The sequence below is a fragment of the Eleutherodactylus coqui genome, chromosome 2 (assembly GCF_035609145.1).
Source record: "Eleutherodactylus coqui strain aEleCoq1 chromosome 2, aEleCoq1.hap1, whole genome shotgun sequence".
NCBI classification, from domain to species: domain Eukaryota; kingdom Metazoa; phylum Chordata; class Amphibia; order Anura; family Eleutherodactylidae; genus Eleutherodactylus; species Eleutherodactylus coqui.
The window spans coordinates 96,275,085-96,293,482 of NC_089838.1; the positions used below are offsets into that span (position 1 = coordinate 96,275,085).

General features: G+C 47.9%; 1 protein-coding gene across 1 annotated transcript in view; it reads left to right on the forward strand.

Moving 5' to 3' along the window:
* KCTD16 (potassium channel tetramerization domain containing 16) overlaps positions 1–18,398 on the forward strand; it is a 303,096-nt gene that overhangs the window by 233,385 nt on the left and 51,313 nt on the right. The gene's annotated exons all lie outside the window — the stretch shown is intronic.

Genomic DNA, 18,398 nt, shown 5'->3' on the forward strand with positions numbered 1-18,398 from the left:
TTACAATAAGGCTACTTTCAAAGTGAATGCGCCAGGAGGGCTTCTGGCATACATATGAAATGGATCCATTTGCTGAAACTAGAAAACTTCTATGGGATCATTGCCAGTTAAAGTGACCCTTAGGGCCCAAACAAACAAGGGTGGTCGTTTGTCCCCTTATACTGTCATGATAATCACAGCCGTATAATGGGATCTCTATACGATCTCAGTGGTTTCGTCTTCACCACCTCTTTTCACAGCCGTGATTTGTACATTCAGGAAAAGATAGGACCTGCCCTAACTTTCCCGCACGTAGTCTAACTACGTGCAGTGAAGTTTGGGTAGCACCTATCTTCCCGCAGTAATTTTCAAACTCCGTCCCTCAGGCACAGAGTTTGAACTGCCAGTGAAAGGTAAGGGATTTTCCTCGTTTTATGCTCCGTGCCAGTAAGCATAGTTGCTCCTACAGTAGTGGCAATAAGTCCTCATTAATATAAGACACTAAATCCTGCTTTGATTGGCCAAAGCTGCCCATGTGAGCAGCACCGACCAGTCAAAGTAGTCTTAGACTACCAATACATACTAATGCACATCTCTTTATATCCAACTAAGTTTTAATGAACTCAACTCTGATCCATAAAACAGTGGACCTGACCTGCCATGAGCCCATTCTGTATCTTCATATGCCTATAATTTTACTTATTTTTGTCTCACCAATTCATACTGAAACATTATGTGGCTTGCTCCATTATATGCTGTATTAGGCTGCCTTCACACTGGTGTGAAAATCGAGCGAGATCACAGATCTTGCACAAATATGAACCCCATTCTTTTGAATGGATTGATACACCTTTACCAAGTTTTCCTGCCTGGCACCGCGATGCTATGCAGGAGACATATCACAGCATGTCCTATCTAGCGGCTGGAAAGGCCATTGCTTGCAATAGGGCCAGGCAGCAACAACACTGACCGCATTGAAAGCAATGAAAGAACTTTGCGATCGTCTGCTGCGGCTGTGACAGCCACGGCGGGGATTCCCTTCATCCCTGCAGTAAAAACGCCTTACATCCCTGGGGCTTTCACATGGATGGCAATACGACATCAGGCCATGAATCACAGCCCGATATCTAGTACGCCAGTGTAAATGCAACCTTAGGGCTCTTTCACACTGGCGAGCGCACTATCGCTGCAAGAAAATCTGCCTGCTCTTTTCTTGCACGATCGACGTCAACAGGTCTTTCCAATGTTAAAAACACAACCGATCACACGAAAATCGCAAGTTCGTGCGTTGCGATGTGATAAATTTGAGGCTCCATAAGGAAACATGGGTGAGAAAAAAAGCAAAATGCAGAAAGATAGGACATGCTGCGATTCACAAATCGCACATCGTATGATAGAAAACATCGCAGACGGGAATGAAGTAATTGAAAAGCACAGGTTTCATAATTCTGTGTTTTTTGCACTCTCGCACTGTTCAAAAATTGCGTGATTTTCTTGAAAGTTTGAAGGCAGTCTTAGGGCTCCTTCACACTGGCGAGGGCGATATCAGGCTGTGATTCACGGCCCGATATTACACTTGCCATCATGTGAAATCCCTGAGGATGAAAGGAATCCCCACCGTGGCTGTCACAGCCACAGCAGAGGATCTCGGAGTTCTCCCATTGTTTTCAATGGGGTCAGTGCTGCTGTCGCCAGCTTCATTAAAAGCAATGGGCGATATCACAGAAAAATAGGACATGCCGCGATTTGTTTCCAACATCGCATAGCGGAGCCGTGCAGGAAAACATCGCTAATAGGAATAAACCCAATCAAAAGAATGGGGTTTATATTTGTGTGAGATTTGTGCATATCGCAACGCACAAATCTCGCACGATTTTCTCGCCATTGTGAAGGAGCCCTTAATGAGATATCCTAGTAAAAGCACTATACGGAGTGCTTATAGGTCCATAATAAGAATGTTATTGCCTGCCATACAGGGTCTGTGCATGCAGCTCTGAAGGGCAAATAACTATAGTGCTTACATCATCTAACAGTTGCCAAGGAGCCCAGCTTTTATAGAAGGACTCAATCAGGTTGCAATACAAAATGAAATGGTGGATTACATGAGCATCTCACCTCAAGGTGTCATCCTGTCATTACTTCCGGAGATAAGCACAGTTGTGTTAAGGCTGCTTGTCCCCGCACGCTAACCTTGGACACATTGCTGTCATGGGAAGCAGAGAGAAATGTCACTGTGCTATCTAACGTGCCATCCCAACCCCAGCGCTATATGTTCATATTGACAGCTCTGAACACATTGGTTGCACTTTTTGCTTTCACGTCAGTAAAATCTCTTTCCATTATTTTTTATGCTTTTCCAGTTGCTTATTGCCTTAACAGCATTAATCCATTTAGGACAAATGAGCAATAGTCAAGTGCATTTTTTGTCGATTGTAATCCTCAGCAAGCTATAGGGGCACCGTTACATGCGTGTTGGTGGCTGCTGCTAGTGCACATATTTTCTGGTAATTGCAGGGCTGTACTTGCAAGTACAGATGCGGCCTGTCAGTTAGTCCTATTATATGAGCGCCAATGCTGCTCATGTAGTAGCATCATAACAGACTTTAGAACACCTATTGCAATTATAGGTAGAGAAACACCTATAACAAATGTATCTGTGTAGTGGCGTAACTATAGGGAACAGATGATGCAGGCATGGGCCTGAGGAAGGCCATTCTGCCACATGCAAATGCAAGTGTACAGCACAACTAGTATAAGACCTGTTGTGCCCAATTAGCAATTTATAGGCCTTGCTGTGCCTTCTTGGCAATTTGTAGACCACGCTTTGCCGCCTTAGTAGCTGATAGATTCTTCTTAATAATTAATGGCCTCACTGTTCCCCTGAGTTATTTATAAGACACTCTGTGCCCTTATAGTCACTTATAGGTCTCACTTTGCCCCCTGAATACTTAATAAGACATCACTGTGCCTCCTGAGTCACTTATAGGCTACACTGTACCCCTGAATAATTAGCCATCACTGTGCCCCTTGAGTCATTTATAGGCCCCACTTTGCCTCCTGAATAATTAATAAGAAACCACTATGCCCCTGAGTCACTTTTAAGCCCCACTGTGCCCCCCTCCCCCCCCCCCCCCCCTCCATAATTAGACATCACTGTGCCTCTTGAGTCACTTATAGGCCCCACTTTGACCCGGAAATAAAAAAAAAAATAAACTCACTTACTGCCATCGTGCTCCCACTGTGTCCTCCATCCCCTACCTTGTTCTCATCTTGCCAAGATCACGCTGAACGACACAAGCGGTACAATGATATCATCTCCCTGCCTGCCTGACAGAAGGCGCCTGTTGGCATAACAGGAAGCCCTTGACTTCCTACAGTGCCACTGTCATAGTCAATTATATCTGTGTTTTAAAAACACAGGTACAATTGGTTTCAAAGAACGGGGTATGGATCTATCCCACGTCTGAGAAGGCTTCACCCAGACTTAGTGTGCCCCTACACATGCCTGGGTTTGCTGGGTGCTGCTGCCAGCCCAGAGTATTTCTATAAGGCTATCTTCACACGTAGTAGAATTTCTGCTGCAGAAAATTAGCGGCAGATTTTGGTGCAAATCTACGTCAAAATCAGCATAAAACCTAATTTGAAGAGGTAAAATCCATGCTGAAAATCAGCAGCATAAATTGATATGTTGGGGACTTATAATCTGCACCACATGTCAATTCCACTGTCATCCATACTAGATATACTAATATAGATAGAGCATCTGCTAAATGTTTTATTTAACTTTTTTGGTGTAAGTTTTAGTTATAATAATTAGAATTGTACATTGAGGGTGCTATTATGTCAGAGTGTACCAATTAAAACAGGACCCAGATAGAATATAGACAAGACTGAGCTGAAGACAAAATAGAAATCACAGTGTTTTTAGGTGACTGTGAAGCTGATTTCAATGGAATACTAATGCCTGCTTACAACTTGTTATTGTAGTGCTCCCATTAAGAAGAGAACATTTTCTGCCAATCAAATGAGCCGGATCTGCATGTCACACAGTATTAAGGGAAACGTTAATGAGAACCCATCAGTCATAAGGACTTTAATTCATGAGTACGAACGTGAAAGACTGCAAAGAAAGTGCTGTGTGCATGAGTGATTGATCTAAACCATATTGTCAATCTAGTGGCTGTGTCCCTTGACTTACCGAAAGGAAAATCATTTATACTTGTCAGAGTCTAATGATATGCTTGTTAAGATAAAGCAATGCTGCCGTAGTGTAGAAAAAGCTGAGACTCCAGAGCTGAATTCATTTTCTCTCTGGAACTACACAATATGTGTCTGGTACTAGCGTTACTCCTATAAGGTTACTTGTCTATTTCAGTAGGAATTTGGGGTGTATAGAAGGAAAATGAGCAGAAATCCAACAAGGAAAACCATTGGGTCATCTCATATCTGCATAAAAGTGATATGCAATGAGAAATAATTAGAGATGAGTGAACGTGTTCTTCCGAGCTTGATATTCGTGCGAATATTAGGGTGTTCGGGATGTTCGTTATTCGTAACGAACACCATGCGGTGTTCTGGTTATTTTCACTTCCTTCCCTGAGACGTTAGCGTGCTTTTCTGGCCAATTGAAAGACAGGGAAGGCATTACAACTTCCCCCTGTGACGTTCAAGCCCTATACCACCCCCCTGCTGTGAGTGGCTGGGAAGATCAGGCGTCACCCGAGTATAAAAGTCGGCCCCTCCCGCGGTTCGCCTCAGATGCGGTGTGAGTTAGATGAGGGACAGTGCTGTTTATACCGGAGCTGCTGTAGGGAAAGAATTGGTAGTTAGTGTAGGCTTCAAGACCCCCCAAAGGTCCTTATTAGGGCCACTGATAGCTGTGTGTTGGCTGCTGTTAGCAGTGGCAAATTTTTTTTTCTCAAAATCGCCTCTGCAGACCGTTGCACCTGGCATTAGGGACAGAAGTGCTGCATAGGCAGGGAGAGTGTTAGGAGTGAGTGTAGCCTTCAAGAACCTCAACGGTCCTTTCTAGGGCCATATTTATCCGTGTGCAGTACTGTCCAGGCTGCTGTTAGCTGTGCTGCATTTTTTTTTGCTTCTCAAAATCGCCTCTGCAGACCATTGCACCCTCCATTGATACTGCAGGGAAAGAATTGTATAGGCAGGGCCACAACACAGTTATTATTCATTGAATATACGCAGTGCTGCCTTTTGGTGCCAAAAAACTGAAAACAAATCTATTTGTCCAGCCTCTGTCCGTCCTAAGGGCTGTGGACACGTGTGAGCTGCGTGAACAACATTGCTAAATCAGACGCACCCAGCTACGCTTTACTGCTGGCTTCGCCATTTGCTTTCCTTAATTGGGAAAAAAATACCTGCTCTCCAAGAGTTATAATAACTCTGCTACCCTCACGTTCTGTGACACATAAGCAGGGACACAGCACAGTTATTAAACTTCTCATGTTCATTGAATATACGCAGTGCTGCCTTTTGGTGGAAAAAAACTGAAAACAAATCTATTTGTCCAGCCTCTGTCCGTCCTAAGGGCGGTGGAGACGTGTGAGCTGCGTGAACAACATTGCTAAATCAGACGCACCCAGCTACGCTTTACTGCTGGCTTCGCCATTTGCTTTCCTTAATTGGGAAAAAAATACCTGCTCTCCAAGAGTTATAATAACTCTGCTACCCTCACGTTCTGTGACACATAAGCAGGGACACAGCACAGTTATTAAACTTCTCATGTTCATTGAATATACACAGTGCTGCCTTTTGGTGGAAAAAAACTGAAAACAAATCTATTTGTCCAGCCTCTGTCCGTCCTAAGGGCGGTGGACACGTGTGAGCTGCGTGAACAACATTGCTAAATCAGACGCACCCAGCTACGCTTTACTGCTGGCGTCGCCATTTGCTTTCCTTAATTGGGAAAAAAATACCTGCTCTCCAAGAGTTATAATAACTCTGCTACCCTCACGTTCTGTGACACATAAGCAGGGACACAGCACAGTTATTAAACTTCTCACGTTCATTGAATATACGCAGTGCTCCCTTTTGGTGGAAAAAAACTGAAAACAAATCTATTTGTCCAGCCTCTGTCCGTCCTAAGGGCGGTGGACACGTGTGAGCTGTGTGAACAACATTGCTAAATCAGACGCACCCAGCTACGCTTTACTGCTGGCGTCGCCATTTGCTTTCCTTAATTGGGAAAAAAATACCTGCTCTCCAAGAGTTATAATAACTCTGCTACCTTCACGTTCTGTGACACATTAGCAGGGACACAGCACAGTTATTAAACTTAGATAATTCATTCACTAGAGGCAGTGGGGCCTTTCGTTTTCCAAAAAGGGCAAAAATTATATTTGGCCTGCAGTCTTGCGCCAATTTATTTCCTGCCTGTGAAATCAAATCACTGGTAATACAGCATGCTGAGGGGTAGGGGTAGGCCTAGAGGACGTGGACGCGGCTGAGGACGCGGAGGGCCAAGTCAGGGTGTGGGCACAGCCCGAGCTCCTGATCCCGGTGTGTCGCAGCCGACTGCTGCGCGATTAGGAGAGAGGCACGTTTCTGGCGTCCCCACATTCATCGCCCAATTAATGGGTCCACGCGGGAGACGGTTATTAGAAAATGAGCAGTGTGAGCAGGTCCTGTCCTGGATGGCAGAAAGTGCTTCGAGCAACCTATCGTCTACCCGCAGTTCTGCGCCGTCCACTGCTGCCAATCCGAATCCTCTGTCTGCTGCTCCTCCTTCCTCCCAGCCTCCTCACTCCACTACAATAACACCTGCTCAGGAGCGGGAACACTCCCAGGAACTGTTCTCGGGCCCCTGCTTAGATTGGGCAGCAGCGGTTCCTCTCCCACCAGAGGAGTTTATCGTCACTGATGCCCAACCATTCGAAAGTTCCCGGGGTCCGGGGGAAGAGGCTGGGGACTTCCGCCAACTGTCTCAACAACTTTCTGTGGGTGAGGAGGACGATGACGATCAGACACAGTTGTCTTGCAGTGAGGTAGTAGTAAGGGCAGTAAGTCCGAGGGAGCAGCGCACAGAGGATTCGGAGGAAGAGCAGCAGGACGATGAGGTGACTGACCCCACCTGGTGTGCAACGCTTACTCAGGAGGACAGGTCTTCAGAGGGGGAGTCAAGGGCATCAGCAGGGCAGGTTGCAAGAGGCAGTGCGGTGGCCAGGGGTAGAGGCAGGGCCAGACCGAATAATCCACCAAGTGTTTCCCAAAGCGCCCCCTCGCGCCATGCCACCCTGCAGAGGCCGAGGTGCTCTAAGGTCTGGCAGTTTTTCACAGAGACGCCTGACGACCGACGAACAGTGGTGTGCAACCTTTGTCGCGCAAAGCTCAGCCGGGGAGCCAACACCAACAGCCTCACCACCACCACCATGCGCAGACATATGATGGCCAAGCACCCCGCAAGGTGGGACGAAGGCCGTTCAGCGCCTCCGGTTTGCACCCCTGCCTCTCCCCCTGTGCCCCAACCTGCCACTGAGATGCAACCCCCCTCTCAGGACACAGGCACTACCGTCTCCTGGCCTGCACCCACACCCTCACCTCCGCTGTCCTCGGCCCCATCCAGCAGTGTAGTTCAGCGCACCGTCCAGCCGTCGCTTGCGCAACTGTTGGAGCGCAAGCGCAAGTACGCCGCCACGCACCCGCACGCTCAAACGTTAACCGTCCGCATAGCAAAATTCATCAGCCTTGAGATGCTGCCGTATAGGGTTGTGGAAACGGAGTCCTTCAAAAGTATCATGGAGGCGGCGGCCCCGCGCTACTCAGTTCCCAGTCGCCACTACTTTTCCCGATGTGCCGTCCCAGCCCTGCACGACCACGTCTCCCGCAACATTGTGCGCGCCCTCACCAACGCGGTTACTGCCACGGTCCACTTAACTACGGACACGTGGACAAGCACAGGCGGGCAGGGCCACTACATCTCCCTGACGGCACATTGGGTGAATTTAGTGGAGGCTGGGACAGAGTCAGAGCCTGGGACCGCTCACGTCCTACCCACCCCCAGAATTGCGGGCCCCAGCTCGGTGCTGGTATCTGCGGAGGTGTATGCTTCCTCCACTAAAGCACCCTCCTCCTCCTCCTCCTCCTCTGTCTCGCAATCAAGATGTGTTAGCAGCAGCATGTCGCCAGCAGTCGGTGTCGCGCGGTGTGGCAGCACAGCGGTGGGCAAGCGTCAGCAAGCCGTGCTGAAACTACTCAGCTTAGGCGATAAGAGGCACACGGCCCACGAACTGCTGCAGGGTCTGACACAGCAGACCGACCGCTGGCTTGCGCCGCTGAGCCTCCAACCGGGCATGGTCGTGTGTGACAACGGGCGTAACCTGGTGGCGGCTCTGCAGCTCGGCAGCCTCACGCACGTGCCATGCCTGGCCCACGTCTTTAATTTGGTGGTTCAGCGGTTTCTGAAAAGCTACCCACGCTTGTCAGACCTGCTCGTAAAGGCGCACCGGCTCTGCGCACATTTCCGCAAGTCCCACACGGACGCTGCCACCCTGCGCACCCTGCAACATCACTTTAAGCTGCCAGTGCACCGACTGCTGTGCGACGTGCCCACACGGTGGAACTCTACGCTCCACATGTTGGCCAGGCTCTATGAACAACGTAGAGCTATAGTCGAATACCAACTCCAACATGGGCGGCGCAGTGGGAGTCAGCCTCCTCAATTCCTTTCAGAAGAGTGGGCCTGGTTGGCAGACATCTGCCATGTCCTTGGTAATTTTGAGGAGTCTACCCAGGTGGTGAGCGGCGATGCTACAATCATTAGCGTCACCATTCCTCTGCTATGCATCTTGAGAAATTCCCTGCAAACCATAAAGGCAGCTGCTTTGCGCTCGGAAACGGGGGCGGGGGAAGACAGTATGCCGCTGGATAGTCAGGGCACCCTCCTGTCTATTTCTCAGCGCGTACAGGAGGAGGAGGAGGAGCATGAGGAGGATGAGGAGGAGGGGGAAGAGACAGCTTGGGCCGCTGCTGACGGTACACCGGCTGATTGCCTGTCATCCTTTCAGCGTGTATGGCCTGAGGAGGAGGAGGAGGAGGAGGAGGAGGATCCTGAAAGTGATCTTCCTAGTGACGACAGCCATGTGTTGCGTACAGGTACCCTGGCACACATGGCTGACTTCATGTTAGGATGCCTTTCTCGTGACCCTCGCGTTGCACGCATTCTGGCCACGACGGATTACTGGGTGTACACACTGCTCGATCCACGGTATAAGGAGAACCTGCCCACTCTGATTCCCGAAGAGGAAAGGGGTTCGAGAGTGTTGCTATACCACAGGACCCTTGCGGACAAGCTGATGGTAAAATTCCCAGCCGACAGCGCTAGTGGCAGAAGGCGCAGTACCGAGGGCAAGGTAGCAGGGGATGTGCGTAGATCGAGCAGCATGTACATCCCAGGCAGTGCAACAGTCTTTAAGGGCCTGGCCAGCTTTATGGCTCCCCACCAAGACTGTGTCACCGCTCCCCAGTCAAGGCTGAGTCGGCGGGAGCACTGTAAAAGGATGGTGAGGGAGTACGTAGCGGATCGCACGACCATCCTTGGTGACGCCTCTGCCCCCTACAACTACTGGGTGTCGAAGCTGGACACGTGGCCTGAACTAGCGCTGTATGCCCTGGAGGTGCTTGCTTGTCCTGCGGCTAGCGTCTTGTCGGAGAGGGTGTTTAGTGCGGCTGGGGGAATCATCACAGATAAGCGTAGCCGCTTGTCAACCGACAGTGCCGACAGGCTAACACTCATTAAGATGAACAAAGGCTGGATTTCCCCAGACTTCTGTTCTCCACCAGCGGACAGCAGCGATACGTAAGCAATACGTAGGCTGCACCCGCGGATGGAAGCTACGTTCTCTCTCACCATCCAAAACGGGGACATTTCTGTTTCATCAATCTGTGTCTAATATTCCTCCTCCTCCTCCTCCTGCTCCTCCTCCTGAAACCTCACGTAATCACGCTGAACGGGCAATTTTTCTTAGGGCCACAAGGCTCACTCAAATAATTTTTCAGAACAATTTTTATAAGTTTCAATGCGCTTAAAAGCGTTGGAACTTTAACTTGAACCAATTTTTCGTTACACTGGGCTGCCTCCAGGCCTAGTTACCACTTAAGCCACATTAACCAAAGCGATTCACCTGCCATCTTGGTTGGGCATGGCCAATTTTTACTGAGGTACATTAGTACTGTTGGTACACCAATTTTTTGGGGCCCTCACCTACAGTGTAATCATAGTAATTTCTATGTTCTTCGCCTGCACTCATGGTACAGAAAGGTGTGTGGGGTTGGCCTACAGTTTAGCTACATAAATGTAACTTGTGCCTTGGCTATACTAAGGCTACTGAAATGGAACGAACACTGCGCTCCCGCTATACTGCTGCTTCAGAATTGTTAATGGGGCCTGTCCTGAGTGCTACTATTGCTTACATGGAACGAAGACTGCGCTCCCGCTATACTGCTGCTTCAGAATTGTTAATGGGGCCTGTCCTGAGTGCTACTATTGCTTACATGGAACGAAGACTGCGCTCCCGCTATACTGCTGCTTCAGAATTGTTAATGGGGCCTGTCCTGAGTGCTACTATTGCTTACATGGAACGAAGACTGCGCTCCCGCTATACTGCTGCTTCAGAATTGTTAATGGGGCCTGTCCTGAGTGCTACTATTGCTTACATGGAACGAAGACTGCGCTCCCGCTATACTGCTGCTTCAGAATTGTTAATGGGGCCTGTCCTGAGTGCTACTATTGCTTACATGGAACGAAGACTGCGCTCCCGCTATACTGCTGCTTCAGAATTGTTAATGGGGCCTGTCCTGAGTGCTACTATTGCTTACATGGAACGAAGACTGCGCTCCCGCTATACTGCTGCTTCAGAATTGTTAATGGGGCCTGTCCTGAGTGCTACTATTGCTTACATGGAACGAAGACTGCGCTCCCGCTATACTGCTGCTTCAGAATTGTTAATGGGGCCTGTCCTGAGTGCTACTATTGCTGACATGGAACGGACACGTGGAGAGGACACGTAGTGCCTCAAAAACATCCCCCTCCAACAGGGAAAACATTGTTGGCAAATGCCTTTGCATTGGTTCGTCTGGTGGCAGTCCAAGAATTTCACCTTTACCGACACAACAAGAGAGCCCCCACACCATCCCCCCGCCACGGCCCACTTAATCCTGGCCACATTCCGAAAACCAACAAAATACAACCGTGCTACTAGGTCCGCAGTCACCACCACATTACCACCAACGCGGTTACTGTTAAGGTGCATATAACCACGGACACGTGGAGAGGACACGTAGTGCCTCAAAAACATCCCCCTCCAACAGGGAAAACATTGTTGGCAAATGCCTTTGCATTGGTTCGTCTGGTGGCAGTCCAAGAATTTCACCTTTACCGACACAACAAGAGAGCCCCCACACCATCCCCCCGCCACGGCCCACTTAATCCTGGCCACATTCCGAAAACCAACAAAATACAACCGTGCTACTAGGTCCGCAGTCACCACCACATTACCACCAACGCGGTTACTGTTAAGGTGCATATAACCACGGACACGTGGAGAGGACACGTAGTGCCTCAAAAACATCCCCCTCCAACAGGGAAAACATTGTTGGCAAATGCCTTTGCATTGGTTCGTCTGGTGGCAGTCCAAGAATTTCACCTTTACCGACACAACAAGAGAGCCCCCACACCATCCCCCCGCCACGGCCTACTTAATCCTGGCCACATTCCGAAAACCAACAAAATACAACCGTGCTACTAGGTCCGCAGTCACCACCACATTACCACCAACGCGGTTACTGTTAAGGTGCATATAACCACGGACACGTGGAGAGGACACGTAGTGCCTCAAAAACATCCCCCTCCAACAGGGAAAACATTGTTGGCAAATGCCTTTGCATTGGTTCGTCTGGTGGCAGTCCAAGAATTTCACCTTTACCGACACAACAAGAGAGCCCCCACACCATCCCCCCGCCACGGCCCACTTAATCCTGGCCACATTCCGAAAACCAACAAAATACAACCGTGCTACTAGGTCCGCAGTCACCACCACATTACCACCAACGCGGTTACTGTTAAGGTGCATATAACCACGGACACGTGGAGAGGACACGTAGTGCCTCAAAAACATCCCCCTCCAACAGGGAAAACATTGTTGGCAAATGCCTTTGCATTGGTTCGTCTGGTGGCAGTCCAAGAATTTCACCTTTACCGACACAACAAGAGAGCCCCCACACCATCCCCCCGCCACGGCCCACTTAATCCTGGCCACATTCCGAAAACCAACAAAATACAACCGTGCTACTAGGTCCGCAGTCACCACCACATTACCACCAACGCGGTTACTGTTAAGGTGCATATAACCAGTCTGACTGGGGCATGCAGACACCTTGACAGAATGAATAGTGTGTGGCACATAGCTTCCCCATTGCTATGCCCACGTGTGCAGCTCCTGATGGCGGTGGCACAGGATTCTATTTCTCATTGCTTCTGTACAGCATTGTGGGCTATCGCCCCGCCCCTATTAAAGAGGGTCGCTGCCTAGCCGTGCCAACCCTCTGCAGTGTGTGCCTGCGGTTTCTCCTCATGGCAAACGCACTTCTAAATAGACATGAGTGTGGCGTGGCATGAGGGCAGCTGAAGGCTGCGCAGGGACACTTTGGTGTGCGCTGTGGGGGGGAGGGGGGGCGGTTGGGCAGCATGTAACCCAGGAGAAGTGGCAGCGGAGTGTCATCCAGGCAGTGATTGTGCTTTGTTGTAGCTAGTGTGGTGCTTGGCAAAGGTATGCCATGCTAATGAGGGCTTTTCAGAAGTAAAAGTTGTTGGGAGGGGGGGGGGGGGCACTCTTGCCGGTATTGTGGCTTAATAGTGGGACCTGTGAACTTGAGATGCAGCCCAACATGTAGCCCCTCGCCTGCCCTATCCGTTTCTGTGTCATTCCCATCACTTTGTTGAATTGCCCAGATTTTCACACATGAAAACCTTAGCGAGCATCGGCGAAATACAAAAATGCTCTGGTCGCCCATTGACTTCAATGGGGTTCGTTGTTCGAAACGAACCCTCGAACATCGCGGGAAGTTCGTTCCGAATAACGAACACCCGAACATTTTGGTGTTCGCTCATCTCTAGAAATAATATAATCATTCTAGTATTGTAAATCATCAGATCGAATTTGTAGGCTTAAAGGCTTAATCAAATGGCTGTAACCCTATTGTGCCCATTAAAAACAAGTGCAGAACACATCGGAGAGCACAATGCAGTTTGATGTTCACCGATGCCCAACACGGCTGCATGTCCTATTTTCATCTGTGAAAACAAACAAGAATAACACAATAAGTTTATATGATTTGGAAAATTTCTAAATTCTGACAGAAGTCCTAGGAGAGACAGTGACAGTCCGTTTAAGTTCATCTGAATGGCCGCCATTTAATACTTCATTTTCCCTGCAGCGGAAATCTGTTGTGTGACGCACATCTGTTTACTTATATATGTCTAACTACCCTCTGATCAACTCCAGCCTCCAACAGCTCCAAATGCATTCTGTTTTTTCATCTTGTGTTCCACCCTGTGAAAACCTTAACAAATGCTTTGAAACTTTTGGCCAGTGCAATTGGAAGGAAGGGAGTAACCCAAGAGAACCCAAAAAGCTGAAGGACTTTGGGATTCATGGCTGTTCAGTGCAGGTAGAGAGTAGGAGGTATAGCAAGCAGTGAATAGATCTGTCCAGGGATGAACTGACAAGTGAATAGAGTGGCTAGCTGTCCTGGAACCAAATACATGGCCTTGCCTTCTGGCCATATAGAGTCACTGGACTGGCGGGACAAGTTCATGAAACTAGTAAGAACTAAAACTGTATCTGCGACCATTTATTCTGGGGCTGTTCTCCTGGTGTTGAGTAGAGTGTAATTCGAAATTCAAGTTGCACACTTGCAGCCAAGGGAGGTGAAGGTCCATGAATGGTAGTAAAATAGTGGCCAAGAAAACCCCCAAAGGTACAGAGCAATTCTACTACTATGTGACTAGCGCAATCTTTCGTTAAGTGCATGTGCGGATCACTCAGAGCAAAAGAATAGCCTCTCGAGATACATAGTGGCATGGTAGAAGGTGTTGTGAACCGAGAGTTACTTTCAAGAAACCCCAACCCCAATTGAAGGACCTGGACCTCTTTAAGAGGACATGTCACTGGCTAATAAAGAACTTTGCTCAACTGCAACATCTGTGTTGTTCTGAGAAGCCCCTTATGTTTGCAGCAGTCTTTTAGTTACATCATTCTACTGTAAAAGTATGTGAGATCAGATTTGTCTATTATGTTGAGAATAAAGCACCCTCAGAGCTCCTTCACACTGGCGAGCGCGATATCGGGCCATGAATCCCACCCCCATATCGTGCTCCTCACCATGCGAAACCACTGGATGCAAGGCATTTTCATGAAGGAATCCCCTGCGGCTGCTGTCACAGCCGCGGCAGAGGATTGTATTGTTCTCCCATTGCTCTCAGTGGGGCAGGCGCTGCTGCCGCCAGCCTATTTTGAGCGTTGGGCGATATCGCAAAAAGATAGGACATGCTGCGATTTGTTTCCTGCATAGCATCGCAACACAATGCCATGCAGAAAAAGATCGCTAATGTAAATGAACCCATTCAAAAAAATTACTTTCATATTTGTGCATCTCGCAACACACAAATCTCACACGCCAATGTGAAGGCCCCCTCATGGTTATTGAATGCGTTCATGTGTTCAGATTATACCATCTACTCTTCTGAAGTCAGTAATATCTGTGTAATGACGACTTTACTGTACATGAAATGTCCTACCTTTCCTAGTAAATTTGGTATGAGGGTGTGTTGGTGGAAATGCTGCAGATTTTCTGTAGCGGAAAATTCTGCTGCAAAATCTGCAACATTTCTGCATCAAAAAACGCTTCAAAGTCTGCATCATTGGTGCGGATTTTGACTTGGTCAGACAGCTGATTTCAGCCTGCACAAAAGCCTCCTCTCATACCGCTACTAAGCACACCTACTCCACGGCAGCAGCAGCTCTCAGTAGCAGTGCAGGGGATGGTGCTTCCTGCACTTTTGGGACTGGCAGTGTGCAGTATTCAAGATGAGAGGAGGATTTTGTACAGGCTGAAATTAGCTGTATGTCCATAGCTGATTCTGAGTCAAAATATGCACCACCGGATTTCTGCAGAAAATCCACAGCATTTTCGCTATGTAGGAATGCACCCTAGGCCTTCAGCACTGCGCTAATCGCAGAACAACGCGTTTTGAATGATTTCACTCACACAGCTGCAGACAGCCGCTCGATTTTCGAACAGTGCATGTTCTATTGCTGGGCGATTCAGCATTTTTAAACGCTATGCATTGCTCATTGAAATTAATGGGCGGCATTTTCAGTGCCGCCGAAAACGCAGCACAACTTGATACCTATTTTTGACAGTGCTAAACACCCTAGCTACAGTGCGTGAGAGAAGAAAAAAAATGCAATACTCACCTAGCTATCGCCGTTTGGATCCCTTTCACTACTCTCCGGCATTACTGCAGGCTTCCTCTGCAGTTGTCAGCGCCGGCAGAGAATCTATTGCTGGTGACGGAGATTGAAAACCCCGCCTCCAGCAAAAGATTGCTCTGATTGGTTCCCTTGGTCCAATCAGAGCCAGCACTCGAGAACCAATCACAGCTAGGCAATGCCTCTGATTGGTGCATTGAGCACTGGCGGCAGCATCAAACCCCATGGTAGATGCACATGATGCGAGGTCTCTACATTCCCGAGGATCGCTACATTCCTGAAGTGATACGAGGCTGTTTTGACATAGAAGGGCCTCACATCTGTTGGAAATTTACACGGTGAATCACGGTCTTATATTGCGCCCGCACGTGTCAAGGTAGCCTTAGGCTAGTGTCACATGAGTGGCATAATATGCAGAGAATGGAAGTCATAAATTTCAGTGAGTTGATTTACATTTCTGTATGTCGTGCATGCATTTCATTCACGCATTTAAAAAAATGCAGTGTGCTCTACTTTTTATGTGCATTTGTGCACCAAAGGTCCTCATAGAAGTTAATGGGCGTCGTGCAAATGTGTGCGCAATACACATGGACATATATAATACACTGCGTAAAGAACACATCTGAAACTAAGTAGCCATTTCAATGGGTGCGTCTTTGTTCGCCACGTGCAAATGAACATGTCCTGTAGGCGGAAAGAGTACAGTAAAATACACATGCAAAAAAGCCTCATTCAGTGCACAAAAAAGTTGCGCTTAGGAGTTTGCATGTGTGCATGCGCTTGTGTGACACTGGCCTTAGGGCTTCTTCAGATTACCGTATTTGTGCACGTTTTTGCATGCGTAAAATATTCACGAAGAATAGGAACCGCGCTATCATCCATGCTATTGCGCAGCAAAGACCCCATAGAAGTCTACAGGAGGTGCACAGATGCAAAATACTGTGCAAGTCCGTGAAAATCAGAACACATCTGGACCTCATTTAGCCATTAAGGTCAGGGCATGAGTGTTTTTCACGGAATTGCGCAGTTTTGCTTGTGCACGTGAACAGGCACTACGTGTGTAAAAAGCGCAGTAATATGTACCAATGCACACGCAAATCAGCCTCGTTCATGTCGCAAATACATCGCGCTGAGGCGAGCGTATCCGTGCATACAGTCATAAAAGCCCTTGGTCTATGTACTTTAATTCTTCCCCCAATGTCCCTCATGGCATTACTGTTGAGGAATAAAAACGGATTTACCCTTAAAACATGAGATTCCTATTTGTAATGATATTTCATGAGACGGCACATCATCGTGTGTTCAGTCCATACGTGACTTCTCTTCCTAATGATAAGACTCATCTCAACACTGCCTCCTACTGGTTCCATTATCATACTGCCATTGAAAATAAGAGCCTTTGCATTAATCATGCTTTGATGCATAAATGTCTTTTACTCAATTCTCATTCTTGTAAATGATGATCAGAGCAGTTTCCAAAGGTTGAATCGTTTCGGCAGAAGTCATTTCCTCGGTACTTGCCCTTTAAGGAATATGTAAAGTGATTGCAAGCATGCAGCCGGAGAGGGGAAGCATCGCTCTGCTTATGTATTCCATCTTGTTAGCAGCGGCTAAACTGTCACCCTTTCATCAGCGGAAAAATAAAGTCCTAGGAAATGAATATTAAAATTAAAAGCCGGAGTCCAGCAGCGAAAGCAATGAGCTTTATCAGTTCGGGCTTGTGATCATGTGAAACAGTCGCAGGCTTCCATAGATCAGGTCATCAGCTGCTCGTTGCGTTGCCGTGGAGATAGTCTCTGTCTCCCAGAGAGAGGGGACCGCTTGGCTGCATTTGATATCGTAAATGTCTCTCTTGGTTCATCAGCGGATACACAGATCTGCCGTTCACCTGCTGTCCCACTCCGGTGGGGTGGGGAGAAGATCGCAAATGTAACTGCTACACAATATGCCAACACGGGCATTGTAAACAAATAATAGGGAGAGGAACCTTCTATGGGAACAGAGTCCGATTCTTTTCTTGCCCGTCCTTTGCTCACATGGCTGCCATTGGTTAGTAGTAGTTGATTCTATTCTGCAAATTCTGTATATAATGGCTCATTCACACAGACGATTTTGCGCAGCGCTGAAAGATCGTGACTAATAGAACCAATGGTTTCCTATGGAAATGTTCAGATCAACGATTTTAACCCTTTCCAATCCTCTGTCTGACGTCTGAAGACATTATGATTTAAGGCTGTACAGCCCCGATGTTGGAAGATGTCCCTTGGGGTTCTCTTACTGAATATTGCCAGCCTCTCTGCTGTCGGAGACTAGCCAACGTGTCAAAAGAGTAAGCCCCCTAGGAAAACCAGGATACAAATTGGATTGGAAAGGGTTAAGTCGCGTAAATCAAAAAAATCGCACATAAAAACATAGGATATCAGCAACTGAAACTCCCTGCTGCGTGAAGAAATAGGTCTTCCCCTATCTTTGCATCAAAAATTGCCAAAGTCTTCTATGGGAGCTGAAAAAAGGGAGGGGGGGGGGGTTAGCTGCGTCCAAAGCTCAAAAGGAAGACAGAGGCCTGTAGTTTAGACATTAGAAGTCATTACGAGGATTTCTACTGACTAGGAATTCCAAACATTAGCGCATTCTTTTGACTATACACAGCTTCTGAACGTGTGAAAAGGGTGATTTAAATGCTAATGAGGCTCGGGAGTTGATCACCGAAAATCATCCCATCATGTGATTTTTGGGCGAGTTTTTTGCGCAGCTAACTTCTGCACGATTTTGATGCCAATGTGAATGAGCCCTTATTATTGTTTATTACCGGATACAGAAAGGGTATCAGAAATGATGTATTGAGGACATTATAATAAGGCCTCGTTCACACAGGCGACAAGGCATCCCCGCGAGAAAATAGCAGCAATATCGCAT